Below are 23,823 nucleotides of genomic sequence, written 5' to 3'. Positions count from 1 at the left end.
TTTTTATCCATCCTCTTCTCTTCTCCCTGTTTTCACTGCTGAGACCTGAATCCAGACTGCTGATACCTCCACCTTTTTTTTTTTTTTTGCGGTATGCGGGCCTCTCACTGTTGTGGCCTCTCCTGTTGCGGAGCACAGGCTCCGGACGCGCAGGGTCAGTGGCCATGGCTCACAGGCCCAGCCGCTCCGCAGCATGTGGGTCCTTCCCAGACCAGGGCATGAACCCATGTCCCCTGCATCGGCAGGCGGACTCTCAACCACTGTGCCACCAGGGAAGCCCCCTCCACCCTTTTTACTGTCCCAACCTCCTATCTGGTCTTCCTGCCTCCTGTCTTGTTCCCACACAATCCATTCCTCACTCTGTACCAAGTGGTCCTTCTAATATACAAATCTGATCAAGATACTCAAATTTAAAACCATTCAATGGTTTCTCATTATCGTCAGGATAAAGTCCAAAGTCCAATCTATAAGGGCTTAATGGATTGGCATCTCCTTACCTTTTTAGCCTTACCTCTTTTTCTGAACACACTTCATTTTCTTTTCCCCATATCTAGTCTGCTAAGCTTCAGCCTTTCTGAAAATCTTCCAGTCCGCTCATACTATTTCCTCTGCCTGGTATGCTCTAGCTCTTGTACATTCCTTACCCCTCCCTCACCTGGTTAAGTTGTATGCATCTATCAGTTGTTAGTTGAGCTGTCACTTCCTCCAGGAAGTCTTCCTGAAGTGAAGGGCCTCTTCTGTGCAATCCACAGTGTCTGGACTTCCCCTTCATACCGAGTCCCACCACACATTCACTGCGTGAGGACTTGTGAGCCATATCAGCTCTGTGCCCAGAGCAGTGTCTGGACTGTTTATGGTGAAATCAGGGATTGTAGGTGTACAATGTTGCATAGTGCATAGCACATAGTAGGTACTCAATACTTATTTGTGGAAGAAGTAATAAAAAGAAGAATAAAATCTAGCTGTCAGGTTCTGATTGACTTTATAGCATATCTGTGTATCCACAAAGTATGAACAACAGAATCTTTACTATTTTTAGACAGAGGTTGGAAGAATACCCATCTTAAAATTTAAAAAACAACAATAACGCCACCTGATATTTATTGGGTATCACATGTAGGCACTGTGTGAAGTGCTTCACATGTGCTATGTCATTTGTTCTCACAGTGATCCATGAGGCAAGTTCTATTATTTCTCCACATTGCAGATGAAGAAAATAAGACTAACGGAGATTAATAATTTGGCCAAAGTCAGTTGGTAGAACCAAGATTCTATGAAACCCCCAAAGCCCTCCCCCCCAAAAAAAAACCCATTCAACAAAATGGATAAATGAGTTCATCAAAAATGTACTGAGTACTTGTTTTGTGTAAAATACCAAAAGAGATGTACACCTACAACCCCTGATTTACTCCAGTGGAAATAACCAGGGACATTGAAGGGAGAGACTGTTTTGCATTTGGCTAGTTATTACCATCAGCCTGGCAAACAACGTTCTGTGTTACATGAAAAAAACGCAATTGGGCAAACCAGAAAACTTTCCAGTTCTTCTGCATCAGTTACTGTAATTTCATTATTCAGCATAAAATGTGAATGCTCAGGTTCATTAACAGTCAAATCCAGATGCAAATGTAAACAGAGAAATATAATGGAAAACCAAATAGCAGACTTTCATTATTTGCCTTATGTTGAAATCGATGCTAATGTTCTCCACTGTAAACAAGTACTGAATTACAGAATTTTTGGCCTGAAAGAAACCTAGAAATTATTCGCTCCAATTCTCCCCAGTTATTTTTAAGCTTGGGGATCAAAGGAAAATAACTAGTAAGTGTAAGAGATTACCAGGACTCTGGAAAATGTTTGGCAGTATTTATGAAACCTGAATCTATACCTATCCTGAGACACAGCTATTCTACTCCTAGGATATTTCCAACAGAAATGCTTTCATTTTTCATCAAGTGATATATATGTTAATGCTCATACAAGCATTTTTTTGCAATAATCCCAAAATATAATCATTCTAGTGATCAATGTAGACTGGGTAAATAATACATGATATATATATATATATATATATATATATATATTTTTTTTTTTTTTTCCTCTCACTGTTGTGGCCTCTCCCGTTGTGGAGCACAGGCTCCGGACACGCAGGCTCAGCGGCCATGGCTCACGGGCCCAGCCGCTCCGCGGCATATGGGATCCTCCTGGACCGGGGCACGAACCCGTGTCCCCTGTATCGGCAGGCGGACTCTCAACAACTGCGCCACCAGGGAAGCCCAATATATGGTATATTTAAATGAAGAAATACACCATGTGGCAATGACAATAAAGTACAACTACATACAACCATGTGGCTGAATCTCGAAAACATTACGTTGAGGAAAAGATGTCATACTTTTATCATGATTTTATTTGTATAAAGTTCAAAAAAGAACCTAGGGCTTCCCTGGTGGCACAGTGGTTGGGAGTCCGCCTGCCGATGCAGGGGACACGGGTTCGTGCCCCGGTCCGGGAAGATCCCACATGCCGCAGAGTGGCTGGGCCCGTGAGCCATGGCCGCTGAGCCTGCGCGTCCGGAGCCTGTGCTCCGCAACGGGAGAGGCCACGACAGTGACAGGCCCGTGTACCGAAAAAAAAAAAAACAAAAACCAAACAAAACAAAAAAGAACCTAATGTAATCTAAGATGCCACAAATCAGAAGAATGTTTACTGGGATGAGGGTGGGAGGTGGTAGCTGGAAGGAGACAGGGATGTTTGCTGGAATGCTGGTGATTTTTGTCTCTTGATTTGAGCGCTGCTTACACAGATCTGCTCACTTTGTGACCATGCATTGAGCTGTATACTTATTATGTGTGCATTTTCCCTGTATGTATACCATACTTCAGTAAAAATCCACCCCCCGAAAAAAGAAACTTTGGCACTCCCATTATCAGACTATACGTTATCAAGAAATCCTCTGGCACGATCGGAAAACTTTACAGAATGCTGTGAATCGTAATTCTGCTAAAACTAACATTTGTTTCAGTCCTATCAACAAAAATAAATACTTCAATATTGAAAACGTTTGCTAAAGAAACAAATGTGTTTGATGAGAAAGCAAAAAACGCTATTTCCTTTGGCAAGCATTTGTGGGATTGGAGGTAGCAAACGTAAAGCTTCCAAAGTGTTACTGAATTTGTTTACATGCTCAGTTTACTCAGGATTCAGAATTTGGTGGAGTTGTATTTTTTCAAAACTGTAGGGATAAAAATAATTGTAACAGAAATAAAAAGAATAAATTTCTAAAATGTTGCTATGGCTCTGTCCCAACTCCACACAGTTTACAATGCCTGGCGCGTAATAGGCATCCAAAAAATATTTGGTATGTGAATAAAAATACAGAACACTGAGTATTCTTTAGAATACATCTAATCAATCTTTGTCACATAGAGGTAAAATGAGTATTTTTTAATACCTGGTAAATAGCAAATTAACTATACTTCTTTACAATTTTAGTAGACAATAATAGAGAACAATGACTGAAAAAAATAAATCTCTATTAAAGTGCTAATTAATATTATTTACAAAGTACCTGTAAATGATAGAATATCACTAAATGATTTATGAAGTAACAAATCATTTAGGATAAAAAAGTTTTTTTATTAAAGAAAAACTTGAAACTTGTTAGAACCTTAGAAAAATGAATAAAAAATCCACCTTCCTGTCCACTACCTTTAGAGAAAAAATTAAGACAGAAGTATTACTCTCCCTGGAATTAATCATATATTAAATTTGTGTCAAGAAAACCTTAGAAAATATGAGCTTTCAGGGAAAAACACTTACAATTTATATTTTCTACTTTTAAGTCATATATTCTTACTGACTCTAAAAATCTGTCTAAACCACCATTAACATTTTAAGAGAAAGTTCTCTACTTCTTACCAAACAGAAATAAATAATACCTGACAACAGCATTAGGGAACATAAACATAAAATTACCTGTTATTAAAAACTGAGCATATTTTTCTCAAAGAAATATATTACTCAACTGTAAAATAGTATGTTTGCCATTCACACTAATGTTTCAACATTATGGTTCAATCTTCTAAAAAGCTGACAAGGAAAATAATGGCGTAATAAACTAATTCATCATAATGTGCAAAAGAAACAGCTGGAATAAATTGTAATAACCTTTCAAAAACTAGTAGCTTTTAAAAGTATTAATTTCTACTCCAGATAATTGGAAAGGACACCTGGGTGGGTAGGCAATATTTTTTATGGGATTGCTCTGTCAGGAGCTCAGATTGTCTCTGGACACAGCAATGATCATTTAGCACTAAATGACAGTGAATCTTGCTAATAGGTCTTCCTAGATAGCGTTTGCCATAAATTACCAAACTCAGCTCCCCTCAAGGTCAGCCATATGAGAGGGCAGGTATCAAACGGCCTTTGCCGAGACCTAGAGTGGTCCTTGGGTTTCTCATAAATGGACAATAGTTGTGTTGGCTGCCATAAAATCAACGTAATGGACTGACAACATAAATTACTGTCAAACTTTGACAACATTCGTCCCTAGAAGACAACTGAAGAATGGTTTTATATCAAAGCTGGGGAAAATGGATAACAATATGTTTTGCTCTATACTAGAACATAAATATTCTTAACCATGCTAAGTGGGGAATGAATTAATATTAGAAGACACAATATGTCTTACTTGATGCACGAAAAACAGCATCTAAGTAATATTAAAATGACACTTGCTTTTTGAAGTAACTGATATATATATATGTATATGTATATATATCATAGTAATGCAATGGAGAGAGAGAGAGATGGGGGAGAGAGAGAGAGAGAGAGAGAGAGAGAGAGTGTGTGTGTGTGTGTGTGTTCGTTCTAGGGAAGAAGGTTGCATTTGCCTGGCACTGGGTATTTTTATTAAACCTAAACAACTGAAAAGAATATTGATGTCTTTCTAGTTTTATTTTATCTATGTAGTCCACTGGATCCATAGGAAAGATATATTCTTCTGCTCTCACACCACCTTGGATAAGTCATTTGAATTCACTTTCTCTATGGCTTAATTTTTCCATCTATAAGTAAAATAATTATTATACAAAGACATCTTGAAGACAATGGAAATAATCCTTGGGGGAAGGCACCAAATAAACCCCAAATTACTAGAGGATCATATCAATAATGTGTGAAAATAATGTACTCTAGACATTCAATTCACTGTTTTAGAAGTCAGTTTGGTAGAAAATACAACAGCTAAACTAATAAATTGGAATTCTGGAGGTAAATTAAATATCAGCGTTTTGCTAAATTTTCTTTACTCGTCTAATTTTGCTACCATTCTGTAACTATGGTTGTTATTATTATTATTACTATTACTACTATGATATACAGTTAGAATTATTCTCTCAGGCATTTTTACAATATCATCTACTATCTCTTGGAAAGCAGGACTTCACTGTAGATTTTGCTAAAAGTAATGCTACATTGCGTAAAAGCAAGATCTTCCTTGAATCTAATGACATCTCAGACCATGATTACTGTATATAACATCCAGTGAACTCTATCCACTTTTATAAACTATAGAAGTCCTAAACAGAATTTAAAGTGAATCTATTTTGTGCCTCTCTCTCCCGTATCTAGTCATCACCTTCTTTTATGTCTTTCTTTGCACGCTCTCTTGCATTTATTTCTTTCCTTCTAGTCCCATTGTTACTCTGTCCAGAACGTCATCACCTTAGACCGAAATTATTGCAGTAGTTTCTTTGCTCTTGTTCTCTTTCCACCAAACCATCCTCCCTGCCAAATTAATCTTTTTTAAAGCACTATTTTAATTATGTCATTCCCCTGCTCAAAATTTTTCAGTGACTCCCCATCACCCGGAGGCCAAAGGCCAGAGTCTTCAGCTAGAATCGAAGCCTTTGGCTATCGGGCCTGACCTCCTTTTCCAATCTTATCTTTTCCAGTTCCCCTGCACAAACCTTCAGGATAATAAATGTACTTGCTGCCTGGGCACCTCCACCACAAACACCGGCCCGGCCAGTGCCATTCACCCTCTCTGCCTAGCCAGTTGCCTTTCTTCGGAAAGGCTTTTTTTCCCACTTCAACCCATAGTCAGCACCTCCAGCCATGAAATTGAAGCATTCATTTTTTGGTGTTTAACATGATTTATTTCACTGTTGCAATATTACTTAACTCAGTCTTTGTTGCTTAATAGTTATCATGTCTTTTCTCCCTAATTAATTTGTAAAGGTCTTTGAGGGCAAGGGTGTTTGAGTTCTTATTATCTGCCAATCTTCCTAGCACACACTTCTAAAAATTGTTGGCAATCAATAGATATTTGTTTAATGGATGAATGCACAATGCTGCTCTAGGCTTCTTGGAAGATTAGGATGAAAGCTATCCAGTTGTGTTTGTAACTTGTAGTATTCCAGCACAGCAATTTATGTAAATGAGACAGTTTTCCTAAATTTAATACATGTTTCAATTCTTAAGTTCTTAGTGAAATTCTAGATTATAAAGTATAAGCTGGGCACATTAGATAGTTAATGTTAACTCTGACTTTAATGTAAACATGAGCACTATTAGAAGAAACACAGACTAGTGCATATTCATTGAATTAGTGCTAATTTTCTGGACGTTTCTTACTAACAGAAAGCTCAGTAATTTCTAAACAAAACTAAAATCACTCTGAGAATAAATTCGGAGAAAAAAGATAATGATGCAGTACTACACAACCTAAAATATAAATCAGACATATATTATATTTTAGCTTATAATAGTCTGTAGAAAGATTATGAATTTTGGAACTTGGCAAGACCTGAGCTGGCAACTCGGTTCTGCTACTTACCAGGGATGCCATCTTGAGTTAGTAACTCAATGCCTTGAACCTTAAATTTCTCACAAGGCAGATGAGAATATTAATATCCAATTCATTTGAAATAAAAGGAGTCCAAATTGGAAAGGAAGAAGTCAAACTGTCACTGTTTGCAGATGACATAATACTATATATAGAAAATCTTAAAAGATGCCACCAAAAAACTATTAGAACTAATAAATGAATTCAGTAAAGTACAAAATTAATATACAGAAATCTGTTGCATTTATACACATTAAAAATGAACTATCAGAAAGGGAAATTAAGAAAACAATCCCATTTACAATTACATCAAAAAGCATGAAATATCTACGAATAAATCTAACCAAAGAAGTATAAGACTTGTACTCTGAAAACTGTAATACAATGATCAAAGAAGTTGCAAGATGACACAAATAGAAAGTTACCATGCTTATGGACTGGAAGAATTAATATTGTTAAAATGGCCATATTCCCCAAGGCAATCTATAGATTAAATGCAATCCCTATTGAAGCACGAAGGGCATTTTTCACAGAACTACAACAAATAATCCTAAATTTTGCATTGAAACACAAAAGACTCCAAATAGTCAAAGCAATATTGAAAAAGAGGAACAAAGCTGGAAGTATCATGTGCCTTAATTTGAAGCCATACTACAAAGCTACAGGAATCAAAACAGTGTGGTACTGGCACAAAAACAGCTGCATAGATCAATGGAACAGAATTGAGAGCCCAGAAATGAATCCATACTTCTATGGTCAATCAATCTGTGACAAAGGAGGCAAGAACAAACAATGGGGAAAAGACAGCCTCTTCAATAAATGGTGCTGGGAAAATTGAATGGCTGCATGCAAAAGAATCAAACTGGATGACTTTCTCACACCATATACAAAAATAAACTCAAAATAGATTAAAAACTTAAATGTAAGACCTGAAACCATAAAACTCCTAGAAGAAAACATAGGCAATACACTCTGATACTTGGTCTTAGAAATATTTCTTTTTTTTAGATTTTTTTTTTTCCTCAGGTAAGGGCAACAAAATCAAAAATAAACAAATGAGACTACATGAAACTAAAACCCTTTCACACAATGAAGGAAACTATCAACAAAATGAAAGACAGCCTACTGAATGGGAGAAGATATTTGCAAATGACATATCTGTTAAGAGGTTAATATCCAAAATATACAAAGAACGCATACAACACAACATCAAAAAAACAACCCAATTAAAAATTGGGCAGAGAACACAAATAGACATTTTTCCGAAGAAGACATACAGATGACCAACAGACACATGAAAAGACGACCAATATCACTAAACATCAGGGAAATGCAAATTAAAACCATTGAGATATCACCTCACACCTGCCAGAATGGCTATTACCAAAAAGACAACAAATAATAAGTGTTGACGAGGATGTGGAGAAAAGGGAACCTTTGTGCACAGTTGGTAGGAATGTAAACTGGTGCAGCCACTATGGAAAACAGTATGGAGGTTCCTCAAAAAATTAAAAACAGAACTGCCATACAATCCAGCAATTTCACTTCTGGATATTTACCTGAAGAAAACAGAAACACTAATTTGAAAAGACACAGGTACGCCAATATGCATGGCAGCATTATTTGCAAAGGCAAGATATGGAAGCAACTTAAGTGTCCATCAGCGATGAATGGATAAAGAAGATGTTGTACACACACACACACACACACACACACACACACACAAAATGGAATATTACTCAGCAATTAAAGAAAGAAATCTTGCCATTTGCGATAACATGAATGGACCTACAGGGTATTATGCTAAATAAAATGAGCCAGGCAGAGAAAGACAATCACCATAAGATTTCACTTATATGCGGAATCTAAAAAACAAAACAAACAAACACAACAAAACAAAATGAAAACAGACTTTTAGATACACAGAAGAAACAGGGTTGCCAGAGTGGAAGGGGATGGAGGTGGGTGAAATAGGTGAAGGGGATTAAGAGGTACAAACCTCCAGTTATAAAATAAATAAGCCATGGGGATGTAATATACTGCATAAGCAATGTGGTCAATAATCTTATAATTTTGGGGACAGATGGTTACTAGACTTATTGTGAAGATCATTACATAATATATGCACATGTCAAATCACTACATAGTAAGCTTGAAATTAATACAACATTGAACATCAACTATATTTCAATAAAAAAAACTTCAAAAGAATATCCACTTAATTTGAAAAACCTGAGATGATTAAACTCTTTTGAGCTGGTTATTAGGATAATGAATTTAAAGCCCCTAGGGCACCTAGCCCAGTACACAGCCCAGCACATTAATAAATGGTAGCTATTGTTCTGTTTTCAGAATTTTTATTTTTGACTCATTACCTCCTATCTATTATGGAGGTAACTGGCTTCCGTAATAGTTAAAGAGCATGAGTACAGAAGTCTAAAAGATTTGGGCTTGAATTGTGGTGCTACCATTTACTAGTTTACTAATCTCTTTATTAACCTCTCTGAACTCCAATTGTATAAGGATATATGGGGAAAAAAAAATCTCCTTGCAGGGACATCCTGAAGACTGAGAGATACCTATTTTAAAGTGTCCAGCATAGAGCAGGCCCTCTATGAATGTCAGATAATATAATTTATATGAGTCTCCTCTGAGATGGGTACCATCTTACTATGTGTTGAGGAACACATGTGTATGAATATTTTTTAAGTAATGGAGATAGAAACATTTTTCTCTGTTATATTCCAGTACTTTTCAGAAAAACATAATTTGGTATTATAAAAATTATTCTTATAAATAATATTCAGATAGTGACTTACAGTTTACAAAATACTTCTATAACTTAGGACAAGACCCTAAAAATATTCCCCAAATTAGCCATTTGTTGCTATATTATTGAAATCATTATCTTTGCAACCCTTTCTACCATCAAGATGCTTAATAATTAACAATAATGCTAAACTGCAAATATTAGGGAGGCTACTTCAAAAAAGTTAAATGTGTTATTGTCATAGGCCTATAGTTTTAGGAATACTTGACAGCTGAAATTGGCCAGATGAAACCGAACAATTGATGATAGCTTTTCCATATCAGCAGTAATCTTGGAAGCCTCTTCTAGGCAGGTTTTCACAAAAGACACTTACCAAAGTAGTTTCTTAATTTCTCTTTTACTTCTTGAATACTGTTCTAAGTATCAGATAGGTTACCTGTTCTCATTCAGGTTAAAATACAATTTTAAAAAAATCTGGTAGGTGGTTTCTGGAACTTTGCACGTAAACAAAAGAGTAGAAAAAATGTGGGTAATTTTCTTAAATCTAAATGCATTAGGTCATATGCTGAGATTAATGATTTATTGTCTAAACTCAGTAGGAATGCAATTAAATGCTCAGAAATGGAAAGCACCTTACAGTTTTTTAAGACTGAGCTGTTTTTATTATCATAATAACTGAAGCACATGCTTAATAACTCATCAAATACACTGACTTCTCTTCAACATCTACAAGGTCAAAACCAGACATCAGGTACAACTTGAGCGCCATTAATTCCTCTGAAAAACTTTTGAAGAGATTGTTTCAAGAAGCAGCAGGCTGGATCCCACTGAGGCCTGTAGGATGTTTTAGGTCAGGGGTCCCCAAACCCTGGGCCACAGGCCAGTACCGGTCCGTGGCCTGTTAGGAACCGGGCCACACAGCAGGAGGTGAGCAGTGGGCCAGCGAGCAAAGCTTCATCTGTATTTACAGCCGCTCCCCATCTCTCACATTACTGCCTGAGCTCCGCCTTCTGTCAGATCAGCGGTGGCATTGGAGTCTCATAGGAGCACGAACCCTACTGTGAACTGCGCATGCGAGGGATCTAGGTTGCGTGCTCCTTATGAGACTCTAATGCCTGATGATCTGAGGTGGAGGTGAGGTGGTGATGCTAGCACTGGGGAGCGGCTGCAAATACAGACTATCATTAGCAGAGGGGTTTGACTTCACAGAGACCATAATAAATCAACTGCTTGCAGACATATCAAAACCCTATCAGTGAGTGGCAAGTGACAATGAAGCTGTATCTGGTGGCAGGCTTTATACTGGCACATGAGTTGATGTACTTAAATTGTACAGCTGCATCTGGTGGCAGGCTTTAAGTCAGAATCCGACACTTATTTTAGTCCATGTGTGGCCTGCCCATTATTTTATTTATCACTTCCATCCGAGCCTCTTGCCCGCACTATGTACTTGTCTCAGTCACAGTTTTTGTAAGCCCACAAGCTAACCCTAGCCCAAAAGAGTAAAAAACAAACGTTGCTGGAGAGCTTCTTTGAAAAGGGGGAAAGACCCAATGATGAGACAGCAGAAGACTTTAAGACTGCCAACAAAAAGAAAGCTGCATTTAAAAGAAAATACCAAGAGTCCTACTTAAATTACAGGTTCATTGCAACAGGTGATTCACATTCTCCAAGCCCGCTTTGTATAATATGTGGCAACCGGCTATCCAATGAAGCCATGAAACCTTCAAAACTTTTTCGCCACATGGAGACCAAGCACCCTGCATTAAAAGACAAGACTTTGGAGTTTTTCAAAAGAAAAAAAAGTGAACACAAAGAACAGAAGCAATTATTGAAGGCCACCATTTCATCAAACGTGTCTGTGCTGACAGCATCATTCTTAGTGGCTAACTGCATTGCTAAAGCTAAGAAGCCCTTTACTGTTGGTGAAGAGTTGATCCTGCCTGCCGCTAAGGACATTTGTCATGAACTTATGGGAGAGGATGCTGTTCAAAAGGTGGCACGTGTTCCTCTTTTGGCTAGCACCATAACTAGACGAATTGATGAAATAGCAGAGGATATTGAGGCACAATTGTTAGAGAGGATTAATGAGTCACCATGGTACGTAATCCAGGTCGACGAGTCTACCGATGTTGACAGCAGGGCAACAATGCTTGTTTTTGTGCCATATTTTTTTCAGGAGGATGTGCATGAGGATATGTTATGTGCACTTTTGTTGCCAACCAACACCACAGCTGCAGAACTATTCAAGTCTTTGAATGATTACATATCAGGAAAACTGAATTGGTCATTTTGTGTCGGTATATGCGTGGATGGAGCGGCTGCCATGACTGGACAGCTTTCTGGTTTCACTACTCGGGTCAAAGAGGTCGTTTCTGAATGTGAGTCTATGCACTGGGTCATCCATAGAGAAATGCTGGCTAGCTAAAAAATGTCACCTGAACTTAACAACGTTTTGCAGGATGTGATTAAAATTATCAACCACACTGAAGTACGTGCCCTTAACTCACATCTGTTTGCGCAGCTCTGTGAGGAGATGGACGCAGAGCACACACGTATTCTCTTATACACAGAAGTGAGATGGCTTTCTAAAGGCAGATCACTGGCCAGAGTTTTTGAGTTACGAGAGCCGCTGCAGAGATTCCTTTTAGAGAAAGTCACCACTGGCAGCACATTTCAGTGACACGGAACGGGTCGCAAAACTTTCTTACTTGTGTTACATATTCAACCTGCTCAACGAACTCAATCTGTCACTTCAGGGGAGAATGACAGCTGTATTCAAGTCAGCAGATAAAGTGGCTGCATTCAAAGCCAAACTGAAATTATGGGGGCGATGAGTGAACATTGGGATTTTTGACATGTTGTAAACATTAGCAAAGATTTTGAAAAAGACTGAGCCAGGGACTTCTTTCTCTTAGCTGGTGCATGATCAACTATTTCAGCTTTCAAAAGAGTCTGAGCATTACTTCCCAACCACAAAAGACTCCCAAACTGGGAAGGAATGGATCCATGACCCATTTGTGAATAAGCCAGGTGAATTGACTTTGTGCTAGAAGTGGATCAACTTCTTGAGATCACAAATGACGGCGGCCTTAAAAGTATGTTTGAAACAACTTCAAATCTCCACACATTCTGGATTAAAGTCAAGGCAGATGTGGCACATATATACAATGGAATATTACTCAGCCATGAAAAGAAACGAAATTGAGTTATTTGTAGTGAGGCGGATGGACCTAGAGTCTGTCATACAGAGTGAAGTAAGTCAGAAAGAGAAAAACAAATACCGTATGCTAACACATATATATGGAATCTAAGAAAAAAAAAAGAAACCAAAAGTTTCTTCTTTCATGAAGAAACTAGAATAAAGACACAGACCTACTAGAGAATGGACTTGAGGATATAGGGAGGGGGAAGGGTAAGCTGTGACAAAGTGAGAGAGTGGCATGGACATATATACACTACCAAACGTAAAATAGCTAGCTAGTGGGAAGCAGCCGCATAGCACAGGGAGATCAGCTCGGTGCTTTGTGACCACCTAGAGGTGGGATAGGGAGGGTGGGAGGGAGGGAGATGCAAGAGGGAGGAGATATGGGAACATATGTATATGTATAACTGATTCACTTTGTTATAAAGCAGAAACTAACACACCATTGTAAAGCAATTATACTCCAAGAAAGATGTTAAAAAATAAATAAAGTCAAGGCAGAATATCCTGAGATTGCCACAAAAGCACTGAAATGCCTGCTTCCATTTCCAACATCCTATCTTTGTGAAGCAGGGTTTTCTGCAGTGACAGCAGCCAGAACGAGATTATAGAGTAGACTGGACATAAGCAAAACACTTTGGGTGTCACTATCTCCCATCACCCCCAGATGGGATGATCCAGTTACAAGAAAACAAGGTCAGGGTTCCCACTGATACTGCATTACGGTGAGTTGTATAATTATTTCATTATATATTACAATGTAATAATAATAGAAATGAAGTGCACATTAAATGTAATGCACTTGAATCATCCTGAAATCATCCCCCCGCCACAGCACGGTCCATGGAAAACTTGTCTTCCACGAAACCGGTCCCTGGAGCCAAAAAGCTTGGGGACCACTGTTTTAGGTACTTTGGGAGCTGGGTACATATTTTTGAACCATGTATTTAAGGACAGTATTACTCTTAATCCTCCGAATGAGAAGCTTGCCACACAACCATTCCTTATACAAGGTATCTGGTTCCATATGCAACAGTCCTGATTTCCAATGTTTTTGTCCTGTGTCTAGTCCTTGGTTTAGTGATTATGGCTATTATAGCCAACATTGAAGGACATGATAACTGTCACTTGGTAACTGGTAACTGAACAGCATTGGGTCAGCATTGGTACTAGAGCCATCTTTTCTAGATCTGCTCCCAGAGTCCCTACACAGGCATGGTGTTTCTTCATGTTTGGTCTTTGCTTCCTTTCAATGCTTCCACCTTCTCCCCATGGCCCACTAGGAATTTCTAACCATTTGGGGATTTTTCCAATGTTTCAGTATTTATATTTACCAGGCCCGTGACTATATGTTTGTAATGTTAATTTCAAAGCCATCTTACAAATAAAATATTTTGATTCTCCTGACAATGTCATGTGAGATGAGGAAACTGAGGCATGAAGAGGTTCTATGATGTGTCTGAGTCACTTGTAGTTAGTGTCAAAACGCAGTCCCTGCCTCATAACTCGGAATCGAGCCCTCACTTCACCACCATTACTACTGCATCATTTGCCTGGCTGATTAGACTTGTGTTGGAAATTCTTTCTCACCAGCTTTGTGATTTTTACAATATGTTCGTTAAACTCTCTGAATTTTAGCTTCCTTGTTGGTAAAGGGGATATAATAATATCTATTTCATGGAGTTACTTTGAGAATTAAATAAAATGCTGTATGCAGAGTAAAAAACCTAGAATAAGGTAAGTGTTCAAACATGTTAGTTCTTCCACTCCTCTCTCTTGGGTATGCTTCACATAAGGTAGTTCCTCTAGGTCCACAGAGGACTTTTGAAGTTACTCTGTAATTCAGTGGTAGGCCAGGAGAGCAGAGCATATTTAAGTATTAGTAGGGTGACAAAATTCAACTTAATCATGGATTTATCAATCATCTACTACATCCCAACACAGAGCTAAGTGCTACAGCACAAATGAAGTAGCAGTAGCCGAGGAATTTTGGCAGTGAGAAGAACAAGACTGCTGATAATTTCCTAGAAAATAGAGATATTCCAAGAGGGGCCAGTCTGCGAAGTTTAATAGAGCTCTTTGTAAATTCTCCAAAATAAGTTCAAATAAAATAAAACAATTTTAAAACTCATAAATTTTATAGTTTACTCTTAAGTAGCACATTCCACCAAACCCCAAAGTGTTATCTTTGTAGACAATGATACTGTGTCCAACCTACATTATTACATGGGGTGAGGGAGGGACCATGGAAGAGCCAGTCTCATAAGGAACCAAGAGACGAGAGGTTAAGAAGTGTGTTAGATAGTTCTGCTTTGTTTCATTACTTGAATCACCTAGATTGTAAAACATCCTAGGGTAGGAATAGCCATCTTGTATTTTCTTCATCTTTCTCCTTCAGTGCCTGGGACTAGAAATACTTGTTGAGTCAAATTTGGTTTAAACCATAAGAAAAGAGAAGAATAAATTTCATTATTATCAATATGAACTAGTCGCTAGGCACCTGTGTGAGACAGCGTGGGGAGTGAAACAGCCCAGGGTTTAGGATCAGACACTTTGGTTCTCATTCTGTCTCTTCTCTCAATCTTAGGCAGTAACCTGACCGCTCAGGGTCACAGGGTTCCAGTTTTTAGAATGGGAATTATGCCATCTATCTTCTAGTATTATTGAGAAATTAAATGAGATGAACTATTATTGTATATACAGTAACAAAGAAGTAATGATTTTTGAGTGTTTGATATGTATTACACACTATTCTAAGTGCTTTTTCTTTATTAGCTCACTGAAATTTTACAACTTAAGGAAATGGGTGTATTACTATTATTCCTATTTTGGAGATGAGAAGACAAAGACACAAAGTGTTGTGGGTTTTTTTTTAGTAAATTTATTTTATTTTTGGCTGCGTTGGGTCTTTGTTGCTGCTCACGGGCTTTTCTCTGGTTGTGGTGAGCGGGACCTACTCTTTGTTGCAGTGCATGGGCTTCTCATTGCTGTGGCTTCTCTTGTTGTGAAGCATGGGCTCTAGGCATGTGGGCTTCAGTAGTTGTGGCACGCAGGCTCAGTAGTTGTGGCACACAGGCTTAGTTGCTCTGCGGCATGTGGGATCTTCCCGGGCCAGGGATCAAACCCGTGTCCCCTGCATTGGCAGCCAGATTCATAACCACTGTGCCACCAGGGAAGCCCCATAGAAAGTTTTTTAAAAAACCTTGCCAAGGTCACACAGCTAGTAGTTGGCTGGGCAGCAACTCAAACTCAGGCAGCCTTGCTCTAGAGTCTGTGTTCTTGACCACGCCCCTTTGTTGCCTCGCTCCATCATGGTAGCTCTTTTCAGGCCCATTTCCCCTGGTCCTGGACTCTGATACAAAAATGCAACAGATCCTGCCTCTTCAGAAATAAACAGCTACACTGAGAACACAGGATAGACGCATGAAGAAAGAAACCACCATACATGATAGAAGTTGTCAAATGCCAGAGGAGAGGTATGACTACAAGCCCTACACACATTTGAAAGGAAGGAATGAATTGGGATGGGGAGTCAGCAAGATGTTGTCATGTACGTGAAACCTGACTTAGGTCTTGGAGGAAAAACAGAACTAAAATCAGCAGAGAGGATTTGGGAAAGTTATTTCAGATAGTGGGACAGCAAAGACAAAGGCCTCTGTGCTCAGGAAACAAGATTCAGTGCCAGTGGGAAATGTTTCTATATGGGAACGCTGAGATTACAGAATCATGAGGCAGGTTTTTGTTTTTTTTTTTTTGCGGTACGCGGGCCTCTCACTGTTGTGGCCTCTCCCATTGCTGAGCACAGGCTCCAGACGCGCAGGCTCAGCGGCCATGGCTCACGGGCAGGCCCAGCCGCTCTGCGGCATGTGGGATCTTTCCCAGACCGGGTCACAAACCCGTGTCCCCTGCATTGGCAGGCGGACTCTCAACCACTGCGCCACCAGGGAAGCCCCAGGAGGCAGTTTAAAGTCATTCTGTAGAATGTTTTAAAAGCCCACAGAGGAGAGAGGACCTCCTGCTGGAGAGCCGCCCTGCATTTATGAGTGGCTGTGTGCATATGTGCGTGCCTCCAAGTCCTGCCAAGTAGGGCTTTCAAAAGGCTGATGAGACGGCAGGTGTATAACATGAATGGGAAAGCTAGATAATGGATTGCAGGAATACACAGAAGTCTTTGGTACACATACCTACATCCAGACACCTCCAGTTATTCCAGCGATGATTATCTGGTTGGTGGATGCTCCATGGCCTCTCCACATCTACTGCTGTCCTTTTAGCTTGTTCCCTGCTCTGTTAGCACCTGCGGGTAGAGACAGAGGCAAAGTGATCTTCCCATTAGTCTTTTTTTTTTTCTCTCTACTCCTCAGTATCCGTGGTTAAAAATTTGTGTTTGAAGAAGCATATTAGGTATGATCAGAACATTTCTTTCTTTTTTTTTTTAAAGTACTTCCAGTCTTTTTATTAAACAATTTGTTGATGAAGGACAGAGCTCACATTTGAGCCTAACCCTGGAATATGTAATTGCTAATTCCCTTTGATCAGAGACGGACTTGTAAATTGGGGGCTACCCACATGTACTTTCACGTAATGTTCTTGTTTCTGATCTGGTTGCTGAGGATTTTAGGTTGAGAGTGGTTAAATGTACTCTTTTAAAAAATGCTATATATTGGCCTTTTTACAACCACATGATGATTATTCATCATTCTTACCTTTGCTACTCCTTGAATATATTAAGCAATTGCTGCTTCCTCCTAAGTTGAATATAGATTACTAGGAGACCTGAGTAATTCTCTAGCTGCAGAGTACATGTAAGGCTCTAAAACAAAAAGTGTTGTATTGGAAAGATGAAAAAAGAAATTGATGGGAAAATGAAAAAAAATTTCAACGTAACAGATTTGCAATGCCAAACTCCTTTTTAAAAAGTAATATTTCATTGTCATTTCAGGCTATTATTAAGAACGCGTATGAAGTCTAAATAGACTGTAGGAGCCCAGTCCTAATACATCATTAACACTAATATGTATTTGATAATAGTAGACATAAAGATTATTCAGTCCAGGGCTTCCCTGGTGGCGCAGTGGTTGAGTCTGCCTGCCAATGCAGGGGAAACGGGTTTGTGTCCTGGTCCGGGAAGATCCCACATGCCGCCGAGCGGCTGGGCCCGTGAGCCATGGCCGCTGAGCCTGCGCGTCCGGAGCCTGTGCTCCGCAAGGGGAGAGGCCACAAGAGTGAGAGGCCCACGTACCACAAAAAAAAAAAAAAAAAAAAAGATTATTCAGTCCAAAATAGCTAGAATGTCCATCTTTCACTTGGGTCCACTGGATGCAAATATATTTAGAGCGCAAAGCTACACACACACACACACACACACACACACACACACACACACACACACACCTCTTTCAAGAAAAGGAAAACCTTTAAAATTTTATATGTACTTGGCTAATAGCCAGCTACCAAATCTATTGTATTTCTTCTCTGATTAACATGCTTTCATTCATTATTTCCAGTTCTTCCATTTGAATCCTTGTCAACACTTCCCCTCACCACCCCAATATTGCCCAAATAGTTTTAGAGAAACCAGAGAATGAGTAAAGTTCATTCAGTTATTTCAGGACATGCCACACATCAATAATATCCACTTATTAGCCAGAAAACTGGCTCCATTGCTCAGAGAACTTCTTGGCATGTTCATACACCTGCTGAGACCTCAATATAAAATAAAACAAAACAAAGCCTCAACTACTCTTTCTCAATTTGTTTTGATAAACCAGAATTATTTCTAAAGTTCCCAAATAAACAGAAATCATTATAATTATGAATAATTAACATGCTAAACTCAAGAGGGCACTCAACATTCATTACACTGTAGAATTCGTCCCCTAAGGGTAGTACCTTCAATTAGTTCAGTTTTTACAACGGAAGAAAAATGTGACAATCAGTAATTGCAGATACTTAGTACAAGGAACAAAACAAGCTAACTTGCCTTTAAATCACACTCTCTCAGCCAGCAGAGGCCCTGCTCTCTTTTAGATTCTTAATATTTGTTCTACTTCCAGAACACAGAAAAGCAATAGATAATAGAAAAACACACTGCCTTCAAAGACGTAAGTAGATGCACTTCAGCTTTATCAGCTATTCTAATAGAGCAGCTTAAAGTAGAAGGTAAGATATCACAATAAATGGTTTTAAAACAGAATCTTTTAAAAGACATTTTATAAAATATATCAACATATTTATTCACTCAATTTACAAACATTTATTAAGCACTTACAATGTGTCAGGGTAAATGTGCTAAATGATAGTTACATTGTAGTACAGGAACTAGCCAATATGGAGAAAAGGGAACCCTAGTAAACTGTTGGTGGAATGTAAACTGGTGTAGTCATTATGGAAAACAGTATGGAGGTTCCTCAAAAAACTAAAACTAGAACTACCATACGATCCAGCAATTCCATTCCTGGACATATATCTGAAGAAACAAAAACACTAATTCCAAAAGATATATGCACCCTAATGTTTATAGCAGCATTATTTACAGTAGCCAAGATATGAAAGCAACCTAAGTGTCCCATAAACGGATGAATGGATAAAGAAGGTGTGGTATACATACACACACAGGAATATTACTCAACCATAAGAAAGAATGAAAATTTGCCATTTGCAACAACATGGATGGACCTGGAGGGCATTATTCTTAGTGAAATAAGTCAGAGAAAGACATGATATCACTTATACGTGAAATCTAAAAAATAGAACAAATGAATGAATATAACAAAACAGACACAGACTCACAGATATAGAGAATAAACTAATGGTTACTAGTGGGAAGAAGGACAAGATGGGGTAGGAGATTAAGAGGTACAAATTACGATGTATAAAATAAATAAGATACAAGGATATATATAGCAGAGAGAATATAGCCAATATTTTATAATAACTTTAAATGGAGTATAATCTAAAAAATATTGAATCACTATGTTGTATAACTGAAACTAATATATTATAAATCAACTATAATTTAATAAAAAAATAAAGACTGAAACATAAGAAAAAGCCAATGATTTCTTTAAATAAATACACATTTTTATATACAAATTTGAATATAGCAACACATTTGTATATTCTTACAAATATAAAGTTTGAAGTATATTTATAAAATGAAGCTATTCAGTGTTATTCCTCAAATTCAACTGCAATTGAAATTGCAATACATCATTTTAATTAAAAAAATTAAATCACAAAATTATTTAGATTTTCTTCTTTCTCAGAGTCTCCTCTATAAAAATCATAAAAAATTTCAACCAAAATATATCCATTTTCTTTTGCAGTAATAAATGCTATACAATTATTAGGGGTTTTCTTAGGCACTTATAGAACTAAAATATAAGTCAAGTTGAAAATGGTTTAGCAAATAGTAACTACAGTTGTGTATGCAAGTAGACATTTTTGCTCTGGTTCAATATCAAATTGACAACCATGGCCCAAGAAAGGGTTATCTTTTATTAGCGGCCACTTTGGGGAGATACATTTTATCTTCCATTGAAGTAGAGGAAAGAACTCATTAGATATGTGGTACAAGTGGTTTCAGAGTGATAAATCTCAAGTTACCAATTCCACTTTTAATGATTAGTTGCCCGAGTCTTGTATTTAATTAAAATGGTTATATTAAATGCTTATATTTAATTTAAACATAATTAGCTAAACCTCAATGTTACTGCCTCATCCGTTTTGAAATTAATTTATAAAATAGCTTAAAAAGTGCTGTAAGATTTTAATATTAAAATAAATCACAATCAGTTTGTATCTTTTGTTTGTTTCAGTTGTGAACCCACAGTGAGCTGTTTATATTAGGTATGACTGCAGGGTCTCTGGCAAGACTAACATGTAGTAGAATCAAATATTGATATGCCTTTGATGTTTCCTTTATACATGTGACATATACTTTAACCTCATAGGCAAAGATAGTCTATAGACAGGATATGATTATTTAAACTTTAAAGGGATCTAAATATAAATTAATTTTGGCCTTAATACATTTAGGAGGAGCCACTGTTTTTAGCAGATGATTCATAAGTGTGTAACAATCAGTGTAACAAAACTTCCTTTGTGTCAGTCTAATACATTCTGATTTTAACTTCTATTTAAACAGACAACATGATATATATATATATATATATGTAACTTAATTAAAAGGTGAAGGTAACACATTTGCCTGGCCTATTAGTAACTAAAATCTGTTCTTCCCAATATTAATATCTTTTCATACCAATATATGCAGAATTTTCTAGTATTTCATTAAAACCTGGGCCTTCTACTCTCCAATGAATGCTTATAGTTGGGGGAATCTGTTTCTACCATTCTCTCACATTAGCTCAAACCATCTGCACCCTTCTCCACCCCTGGCCCCGACCCTTTAGGAATTTTAATTCAGAACATAAAATCTGACTCAGCTTACACATCAAGTGAAGCTGTGTAGAATATTTCTCCTCTTTTCACACTAGTACTATTATGTGGCATTCCAGGATGCCTTCAAGCTATAGTGTACCTCAATTACCTCAAATGCCATCTGCTTCTGTTTCTTTCAGTCCTTCTCCCTGGTTCCCTAAACAATGAACAATAGATATTATTACTCAAGAGCTAGACTTAGGCTCATTCTCTGCAAAGAATGTAGGTAACATATACTAATATCCCTCCTGTTTAGATAAGACAATATGAGATTGTGATCAAAGCCAATTATGTATTGATTTACCATTTATCATTTCAACTATCAACCATTATCTTAACTCCAAACATCCTCAGAAAGTCCAAAGGATTGTAACTGTCTCAAAGTAATCACAATGGAGAGGGACTATTTGAGAACCAGGAAGGTACATCTGCTTTGTTCATCTTGCTCAGGCCTTTAAATACCATCTGTTTTCCATTCTTTTCTGGCTACCATCTTCCCCTAGGCTAAAAGATTTTTAAATGACTGGGGAAAAAAAAACCTTGAAAAACTAGTTTGAGATTTTAATTCAGCATTTCATCTGCCAGACAGTGAAATGCAGTTAGCCGCAGCAAGTGTTCCTAATAGATAAGGGAATTTGCTTCACATATAATTACATTGAGTCTAACGGTAGACATAGCCAACCATATCATCTTCATACTATTAGAAGTGCTAGTAAGTCTGAAAAGAATCCATTTTGAGGAGGGTCAGAGCTACTTTTATTTTACTTCAAACCAGGGTTATCATGGAATAAAACTGATAGTTCTTTTGGAGGAACAGTTTTTGGTATATAAGAAAAAAGTATTAAAGAGTAAATGAAACTGACTGTTGTGACTGGCAGTAAGTTCAGGCATTTTGTGCGCTTTTGTATTTGCTTTGGAATGTTAAACAGGTTGGGTTCTTTTAGAAAGAAAACATTTTATTCAGAACATTTTCCCATGAAAGCCCTCTTTGACAAAGTGTCATTTTTTGATATATTAGTACATGTATGCCCACATTTTATATTCAGAAAAGGCAAGCAATGTTTTAACAACTTTTGACAAGCATGGGGAATTAAACTACCACAGAATCGACTCCCAGTGTAATACTATAGACTCTTATATTTCCTATTTTTGTACTTCTTCATGGCAGGACACAACATTTTAATTATATAAATTTCTGGTTGAAGAAAGAGACATTGAAGATGAGTAATTAGAATAGGAAACTTCAATTCATCAATAAAATATGTTTTAAGCATAGAATTCTGAATTTGTTGAGAAACAGAGCTACAGATATAGCATGCAGTGAAATATAAATAAGTAGCAGGAGATAAGTCAAAGAATTTTCTAGAAAACTAGCCAGGAATCTCAAGAAATTTAACTGCTTCTTCATTATACTTACAAGTTACCTACTAAATTACAAATTTCAAAACCAAACCATCCCTCATTTTTTGGCAGTGCAGGCTCTGCCTATTGGAATCTCACTTGGATACCCACAGGTACCTCCAGTCAGCAAACTGCTTCCAATCTTGTGTCCCTGACTATGACCCTGCAGGACAGGGTTCTGGCTGCTCTCCAGCCTCATCTGTCTCCACTCCACGCTGCCCTTGCTCACTCATTCACCCAGACCTTCTTCCAATTCCTTGATTACGTCAGGTTCTTGCTCCTCTGCCTAGATCACTTGGCTAATTTCTCCTCTTCTTTTCAATCTCAGCTTGGATGTCACTTCCCTCAGGAAGATCTCTCTGACAGTCCTCTCTCTAGGTGTCCTTTCTCTAGAGCCTGTAGAACCCTGTTCTCTCCAATCCAATTCCCTGTCATATAATAATGCCATTGTCTCTTTATTTGCAGACTGTAAGCTCCATGAAGGCTAAGACCATGTCTATCTTATTTACTGTTAAATATCTACTTCTTAGACAGGTGCTTGGAATATTCTCGATGCTCTCGAACACTCTGTTAAGCAGGTTAGTGAATCATTTGAGTGAAAATTTCATATATAACCAATGACTTTTTTTCCTTTTGGTGACAATACAAACTATTAAATATAACCACTTTTACCAAATATATTAACTTATTTGAGTCGGCAGTGTTAATGTTATTGCTCCCATTTGATTATTTGATTTAGCTGGAATAAGTTTCACATTTTAGTTCAAGAGCTTTCTCATACCACCTTTCTCTATAAAGAAAGTGCAACGTGGATAATAGCCATTGAAATGCCATTCTTGGATTTGAGTTTAAGATACAGACTTCAAATGGTAAAACGAGGGTAGATTGAAAAGGGGGAGAAAATATTTATGGAGATTAATGTATAATATCTGAAAGAGCTGAAGGTCTTGCTTTACTATCTCTCTGTTAGTATAATCTGATAACGTTTAGGGAGATGTTACAACTGGAAAAAAAAAAAAAGAAAATTTGAGATCAATACCCATTAGTGAGTAGGGAAGTGGAGTTGGAGAAGAGGGCATCTTATGAATATTGTTATCAGATAACCAAGAGCTGTAATAATCTATATACTCTTCTTTCTTATTAGTTATCTAT

At 37.7% G+C, this 23,823-nt stretch overlaps 1 protein-coding gene across 1 annotated transcript in view; it reads right to left on the bottom strand.

Moving 5' to 3' along the window:
- HS3ST5 (heparan sulfate-glucosamine 3-sulfotransferase 5) overlaps positions 1 to 23,823 on the bottom strand; it is a 183,858-nt gene that overhangs the window by 102,033 nt on the left and 58,002 nt on the right. Inside the window, exon 2 of the mRNA XM_060167794.1 lies at positions 17,010 to 17,122. The gene's annotated coding sequence lies outside the window, so the exon portion shown is untranslated. The remainder of the gene's footprint in view (positions 1 to 17,009; positions 17,123 to 23,823) is intronic.

Source organism: Lagenorhynchus albirostris, chromosome 12, assembly GCF_949774975.1.
Source record: "Lagenorhynchus albirostris chromosome 12, mLagAlb1.1, whole genome shotgun sequence".
Taxonomy (NCBI): Eukaryota; Metazoa; Chordata; class Mammalia; order Artiodactyla; family Delphinidae; genus Lagenorhynchus; species Lagenorhynchus albirostris.
This window is presented reverse-complemented; position numbering and strand designations above follow the sequence as displayed.